Source organism: Prionailurus viverrinus, unplaced genomic scaffold (assembly GCF_022837055.1).
Source record: "Prionailurus viverrinus isolate Anna unplaced genomic scaffold, UM_Priviv_1.0 scaffold_79, whole genome shotgun sequence".
Taxonomy (NCBI): domain Eukaryota; kingdom Metazoa; phylum Chordata; class Mammalia; order Carnivora; family Felidae; genus Prionailurus; species Prionailurus viverrinus.
Genome location: NW_025927641.1, coordinates 44,916 through 53,898, shown reverse-complemented (window position 1 = coordinate 53,898; position 8,983 = coordinate 44,916).

Sequence of the window (8,983 nt, the reverse complement as noted above, 5' to 3'; positions counted from 1 at the left end):
CTACAACACGCACACGGGTTCGAAAATAGGTGCAGAAACACTTGGCATGGAACCTGAAACATCACCATGTGATTTCCAAAGCACGAGTGTGTCTACAAGAGAGTATTTCTGAGGCCTACCTGAAGAACGTCCCATACATTTGTCTGGTCTTGGAACCCAAAGACTAATCCTGACTGGTACCCTCCCTTGTATACTCCACTCAGCCCTTCGTGGAGACACGTGCACTGTTGGGGTTTCAGTGGCTGGAGCATCCTGGGTCCTAAGTCTAACCCTAACCTTAACCCTAACCATAACCCTCAACCTACACCTAACCCTGTCTCATTAAAAAGGACACATCAGAATCAGAGGGCTCCCAGAAGATGAAGAGAGAGACAAAGGGGTAGAAGTGTTAAGTCAGCAAATCATAGCGGATATATATATTTTTTTTACCTAGGAAAAGGCACAGACATTAATGTCCAGGAAGCACAGAGGACTCTCATAAGATTCCACAAAAATCCACCAGTAAAAGGAATATCATATTCAAATTCACAAAATACTCAGGCAAGGAAAGAATCATGAATGCAGCAAGGGAAAAAAGTCCTTGACCAACAAGGGAAGACAACAAAGATCAGGTTTGCAGCAGACCTACCCACAGAGGCTTGGCAGGCCAGAAAGGAGTGGCAAGATATACTCAATGTGCTGAATCAGAAAACTATGCAGCCAAGAGTTCCTTATCCAGCAAATCTGTCATTCAAAATAGAAGGACAGATTAAAAGTTTCCCAGACAAATAAAACTTAAAGGAGTTCGTGACCACTAAGCAATTCCTCAAGGAATATTCAGGGGGGCTCCCTGAGGGGAGAAAAGATAAAAATAAAAATAAAAAAACACCAAAAGTACCAAAGACTGGATAGCACAAACAAATACCACAAAATCCAGCGCTACAAGACACATAATGGCAATAATCTCATATCTGTGAGTACTCACTCTAAACGTCAATGGCATAGATGCTCCAATCAAAAGACACAAGGTAACAGGGTGGGGAAAAAGCAAGGTCCATCTATATGCTGTTTACAAGAGACCCATATTATACCTAAACACACCTTCAGATTGAAAGTAAGGGGCTGCAGAACCTTGTATCATGTTAATGATAGCCAAAGAAAGACAGAGTAGCCTTACTCATATCAGACAATCTAGACTTCAAAATAAAGACTGTAACAAGAGATGAATAAGTGTGTTGTATCTTAATTGAGGGGGTCTACCCACCAAGAAGAATTAACAATTGTAAACATTTATGCTCCCAATGTGAGAGCACCCAAAGATATAAATCAATTAGTCACAAATATAAAGAAGCTCATTGATAATAAAACCATAATAGTATGGGACTTCAACACCCCATTATGACAACAGAAAGATCATTTAAACAGAAAATCAACAAACAAACAATGGATTTGAGTGAGACACTGGACCAGATGGATTTAGCAGTTATATTCAGAACATTTCATCCTAAAGCAGCAGAATGTACATTCTTCTCCAGGACACATGGAACGTCTGCAGAATAGATATCATACTGGAAAACAAATCAGCCCTCAACAAGTACAAAAAGTTCGAGATCATACCGTGCATATTATCAGACCACAATGCTATAAAACTCAAATTCAACCACAAGAAACAATTTGGAAAGATAACAAACACTTGGAGACTAAAGAACATACTACTATAGAATGAATGGTGCAATACAAGCTGGTGCAGCCACTCTGTAAACAGTATGGAGTTTCCTCAAAAAACTAAAAACAAAACTACCCTACGACCCAACAATTGCACTGCTAGGCATTTATTGAAGGGATACAGGTGTGCTGTTTTGAAGGGACACATGCACCACCCCCATGATTATAGCAGCACTGTCAACAATAGCCAATGTATGGAAAGAGCCCAAATGTCCACCAATGGAAGAATGGATAAAGAAGTGATATATATATATATATATATATATATATACACACACACACACACACACACACACACATATATACACACACACACACACATATATTGATATGTATAGGTGATATATATATATATATCACATATATATGAGTGATATATATGTATATGTGTGTGTGTGTATATATATATATATATATATATATATATATATATATATATATGACTGAAATCTTGCCATTTGTAACTACGTGGTTAGAACTGTAGGGTATTATGTTAAGTGAAATTAGAGAAAGACAAAAATCATATTACTTCACTCACATGAGGACTTTAAGAGACAAAACATGTGAACATAAGGGAAGGGAAACAAAAATAAAATAAAAACAGTGAGGGGGACAAAACAGAATGGACTCATAACTATGTAGGACAGACAGAGTGTTACTGGACGGGATGTGGGAGGGGGTTGGGCTAAATGGGTGAGGGGCATTAAGGAATATTCTCATGAAATCATTGTTGCACTATATGCTAACTAATTTGGATGTAAATTTTAAAACATAAAAAATAAAATTAAAAAAAAGGAATGAATGGGTGAACCAAGAAGTTAAAGAGAAAATTAAAAAATACATGGAAGCCAACGAAACGGATAACACTGCACCCCTAAGCCTCTGGGATTCAGCAAAGATAGTCTTAAGAGGAAGTTTATAGCAATCCAGGCCTTCCAAAAGAGGTAAAAAGGTCTCAGATACACAGCCCAACGTTATACCTTAAAGAGCTGGAAAGAGAACAACAAATAAAACCAAAACCAGCAGAAGACAAGAAATGATAAAGATTACAGCAAAAATCAATGCTATCGAAACTGAAGACAAAAACAAAAACACAGACAGAAAAAACAACAACAAATAACCACCCTCCACCCACACACAAAAGAGTAGAACAGATCAATGAAACCAGAAGCTTGTTCTTTGAAATAATTAATAACATTGATAAACCACTCGCCAGTTGGATCAAAAAGAAAAAGGAAAGGACCCAAAGAAATAAAATCACGAATGAAAGAGGAGAGGTCACAACCAACACAGCAGAAATACAAATAATAAGAGAATATTATCAGCAAATATATGCCAATAAAATGGACAATCTGGAAGAAAGAGACAAATTCCTAGAAATATATAAACTAACAAAACTGAAACAGGAAGAAATAGAAAATTTGAACAGACCCATAACCAGTAAAGACATTGACTTAGTTATCAAAAATTTCCCAAGAAAAGAGCCCAGGGCCAGATGGCTTTCCAGGGGAATTCTACCAAACATTTAAGGAAGAGTTAACACCTATGCTCTTGAAGCTGTCCCAAAAAAAGAAATGGAAGGAAAACTTCCAAACGTTTTCTCTGAACCCAGCATTACCTTGATTCCAAAACCAGAAAAAGACTCACTAAAAAGGAGAAGTATACACAAATTTTCATGATGAACATGGATACAAAAATCTTCCACAAGATATGAACCAACCAGATCCAACAATACATTTAAACGTTACTCACCACGACCAAGTGGGATTAATACCTGGAATGCAAATCGGGTTCAATATCCACAAAACAATCGATGTGAGTTATCACATCGATAAAAGAAAGGACAAGAACCACATGATCCTCTCAATAGATGCAGAGAAAGCATTTGACAAAATACAGCATCCTTTCTTGATAAAATCCCTCAAGAACGTAGGGATAGAAGGATCATACCTCGAGATCATAAAAGGCATATATGAAAGACCCGACGCTAATATATCCTCAAAGGGGCAAAACTGAGAGCTTTCCTCCTAAGGTCAGGCACAAGACAAGGATGTCCACTCTCGCCACTGGCATTCAACATAATATTGGAAGTCTTAGCCTCAGCAATCAAACAACACAAAGACATAAAAGGCATCCAAATCGTCCAGGAGGAGCTCAACCTTTCACTCTTCATAGATGGCATGAAACTCTATGTGGAAAACCCACAATAGTCAACAAAAAACTGCTAGAAATAATACAGGAATTTAGCAAACTGGCAGGATATAAAATCAAAGCACAGAAATCAGTTACATTCCTACGCACCAACAATGAAGCAAGAGAAAGAGGGATCAGGGAATCGATCCCATGTAAAATTGCACCAAAACCCATAAAATACCTAGGAATAAATCTAACCAAGTAGTTGAAAAATCTATACACTGAAAACTATAGAAAGCTTATGAAAGAAATTGCAGATGGCAAACACACAGAAAAGACAAATATTGCATGCTCCTGGATAGGAAGAACAAATAGTGTTAAAATGTCAAAAGTACCCAGAACAATCTACATAGTCAACACAATACCTATCAAAATAACACCATCATTCTTCACAGAGCTACAACAAAGAATCCTACAATATGTATGGAACCAGAAAAGACCCTGAATAGCCAAAGCTATCTTGAAAAAGAAAACCAAAGTAGGAGGCATCACAATCCTGGACTTCAAGCTGTATTACAAAGCAGTAATCACCAAGACAGTATGCTCTTGGCACAAGAACAGACACCCAGATGAGTGGAAGAGAATACGAACACAGAAATGGACCCAGAAACGTACGGCCAACTAATCTTTGACAAAAAGGATAGAATATCCAATGGAATAAATACAGTCTCCTCAGCAAGAGTGCTGGGAAAACTGGACAGCGACATACAGAAGAATGAGTCTGGACCACTTTCTCACACTCAAAATGGACGAAAGACACTCAAAATGGATGAAAGACCTAAATGTAACACAGGAAGCCATCAAAACCCTCGAGGAGAAAGCTGGCAGAAACCTCTTTGATGTTTGCTTCCACAACTTCTTAGTCAACAAGTCTCCAGAGGCAAGGGAAACAAAAGCAAAAATGAACAATTAGGACCTCATCAAAATAAAAAGCTTCTGCACAGTGAAGGAAACAATCAGCAAAACTAAAAGGCAACCAACAGAATGGGAGAAGATATTTGCAAAAGACATATGAGATAAAGGATTAGTATGCAAAATCTATAAAGAACATATTGAACTCAATACCCAAAAAACAAGTAATCCAGTGTAGAAATGAGCCAAGACATGAGCAAACACTTTCCAAGGATGACATCCAGATGGCCAAATGAAACATGAAAAAATGCTCAACATCACTCATCATCATGGAAGTACAAATCAAAAACACAATGAGATAACACCTCACCCCTGTGAGAATGGCTAACACTAACAACTCAGGCAACAACAGATGTTGGTGAGGAAGCGGAGAAAGAGGAACTCTTGCACTGCTGGCGGGAATGCAAACTGGCACAGTCACTCTGGAAACCAGTAGGTAGGTTTCTCACAAAATGAAAAAGAGGACTACCCTACAACCCAGCAGTTGCACTGCTAGGTATTTATCCAAATGATACAGATGTGCTATTTTGAAGGGAAAGGTGAACCCCAAAGTAATAGAAGTACCATCAACAGCAGCTAAAGTATAGAAAAAACGCAAATGTCCATCGATGGATGAATGGATAAAGAAGATGTGGTGTACACACACACACCACACACACACACACACACACACACACACACACGCACACGCACACACACACACACACACACACACACACACACAATAGAGTATTGCTTAGCAATCCAAAAGAATAAAATGTTGCCATTTAACCTGCATGGATGGAACTAGAGGGTATTATGCTAAGCGAATTTAGTCAGAGAAAGACAAATATTATAGGACCTCACACATATGAGGACTTTAAGATACAAAACAGATGAATATAAGGGATGGGAAGCAAAATAATATAAAAACATGGAGGGGGTCAAAAACATTAAAGAAAACCTCTTAAATGTGGAGAATAAACAGGGTTACTGGAAGGACTGTGGGAGGGCTGATGTGCTAAATGGGTAAGGGACTTTAAGTAATCTACTACTGAGATCATTGTTCCACATTATGCTAAGTTGGATGTAAATTTTAAAAATAAATTAACTAACAATTAAAAAAAATTAACCCAGTTAATAAAAGACATCCCAACAGAATATTGTTGAAAAGGTATCAGTCATGAGTCCTCACTAAGGTTTGTACCTAAGTGGCTTTCTTAATTTCTCTAGTTTCTCATAAATATGGACAGTGCGCTCTGACACAAATCTGCTCTTGCCCTGCCTCAAGGTGAGCAGAAAGAATATATTCACCTTTGACTTGGCTTGTTAAAAAGAAAAGAGAAAAGCAAATTCATTTAACATAAAGCAAGTTTTACTCATGATGCAAAATCTGCTTGACTACTTTGGACATAATGTATTGCATTTGTTTATGGCTGACTTTGCCTAAATTAGTGAATCTATTTAAATGACCAAATATTGCACATTTCACTTAGTTGCAAACACACACACACACACACACACACACACACACACACACACAAATAGCATGAAACAAAAGTGAATAGGATATAACATAAATGCAGTAAGGACATAAAAGATTAGTTTTCCTATAAAACATAAAATAACTGCTTTGGCAACAGTTTTCCATTTGATAACTTCACAAGCAAATTTATATTGACTTCCAATTTATTAGCCATTTTTTGAAATACTATGTTTAATGATAACTCTAAATACAAATGGGATTATTTTTCAGAAAGAGGGAAACATTTTTTTCTCCTTAGTATATTAATTAAGCTGAAAACTGAAAGGATATCAGTTTTGTAAAAGACAATCCCAACAGACAACATTGTTGGTGTCTGAACCATCATGTCAGTAAAAGTAGTCAGTGAGGCTGTATCCTTGACTGAAAATCATGCACCATTTGTGGAGGGAACACCAGAAACTCTCCTCCAACGTGATGGTTGTCATTCAGGAGCTGTATTTTTTTTTATTTGATGAAATGGCATGTTCAAACTATCTTTATCATGACTCCAGTCTCTGGTTTTTTAAGTCCAGGTCAGTTCTAAAATGGTCTTAATTCATTTGCCTTGGGTAACTTCTCTTAATCCTGAATACCCAAGTAAAAGAGACCTCAAATCAATTTTTTCATCATTAAAGAAAATAGGTCTACCAAAACGACATATTCCAAACCTTACTAGCTATGATAGTATGCTCATCTCTTCCAAGTTACTAAAAGATTACTGATTGTATTCAGCTTAATGGTCAACCTGGCATTTAATGGGAGCCTAGGGAAACAACAGTAATGTATTTTTGGAATTTCAGGCTATTTCTTTGTTTCAATCAGCAGTCACTATAAATATGTTATGGTCTACAGATTTATTCTAGACCTATTTTCTATGTTTAAGTTTATATTTGAGAGAGAGAGAAAGAGCATGAGCCAGGGAAGGGCAGAGAGAGGGAACACAGAATCGCAATCAGGCTCCAGGCTCCCAGCTGCCAGCACAGAGCCCAACATGGACCTCAAAGTCACCAACAGTGAGATCATGACCTGTGCCAAAGTCAGAGGATTAACCAACGGAGCCACACAGATACCCGAAGACCTATTTTAAATTTGCAAATATCAGACTCCAAAAGTACTGACTATTATCTAAGCCTTTAGCTCATTCACAAGTTGCAATGACTTTGAACAAAAGTAATTTTGATAAGATGCGCTAGTCTTCTATTTTTAGGAGCTACACAGACATAGAAGCAGGAAACCAACAGCTTCCTCATACACAACTTAAGAATCATCTCTACACCCCTGATGCCAATTTAAAACAACCATTATATGGCCACTTGATCAACATTCATAAGGTCATGGCAATGGTTTGGAAATGCCAAATGAAACCAGAGCTCAACACATGTAAGGAGTCACACCATGACCCTTAGGATTTCCATCTACATGTCCAAATGACAACTATTAACAGCTGCTTTCCTGTCAATTTAATGATGGTACAACTTGCATGAATGCAAATATAACATACTTTTTAAAACAAAGATCATTCTGAAATAGACAATCTATGCAGAAAAATCCTAAGTTCTATTTCAAACAATCAGCTGCACCCAAAGAAAGAGCGATACTCTCTTAACTATAAATAACTTACTTTCAAAATCTACAACGTGTTTTCACCAATACAGCTCAGTCATGTTACCAAGAACACATGGTAAACTCTTACAACAAAGGCAATGACCTTTTCCTCCATATTGTAGGAAAAAAATAACCGCTATTATCTTGACGTTATGAATTCATTGTATAACTCAGACCTGTTACAAAGGAAACAAACTCACTCAGTATTCTTACTGGCTAAATTTTGCAAAGGGAATAATACGTTTATATAATCATTAAGGATAACAGAAATTATAGCAGTAAAAAATCAAAGGATGTGAGAATGAAATTCAACCTGTGGGTATAATTACTCAGATACTAGACTTAATCCCATTTCCTGAATTGTTGCACCAGCTTTACACGTACCATTGCTTATATCATACCAGGCTGAAGTATGGCTTTTCCCCGTTCATCTTGGGGACATATTGTAGATGAAAGAAAGTGGGCTTTGGAGCCCATAAGAACAAAGTTTTCCAAAGGACAGCACTTACTAGTACTGTGATCTCAGAAACATGACCTACTCTCTTTTGAGCTTCAGATTGTTGATTTTCAAAATGAAAATAATCATACTTACCTCACCTGGAGGTTATGATGTCCGTGCTAAAGATGTAATTCCAGTGCCAGCCAGGAACGTGGAGTATAGAGGTAGAGGGAAGATGCAAGTCTATACAAATAAATAGAGTTATAACTTGGGCTAAGGGCAAACTGGGATTAGCACTGTGTGAGCAAATAACGGGCACAAGGGCATAGAGAAAAAAAAAACCCACGTAGGTAGTGACTAGGTACAACAGACAGAAACCTGTGATGGAATGGATTTGCCCCCAAAATCCATACATTGAAGTCTTAACTACCCATGGGACTGTACTTGGATACCAGATCTTGAAAGGTAAAGTGGAGGTCGAATGAGCTCATTTGTGGGGAGGGACTCTAGTCTGATAACCGGTGTCCTATAGGAAGAGAGTGGGCAACTACACACACAGAAGGAAGACCACGTGAAGACAGTGGGAAGGAGGCCATCCACCAGTCATGGAGAGAGGACACCCACCC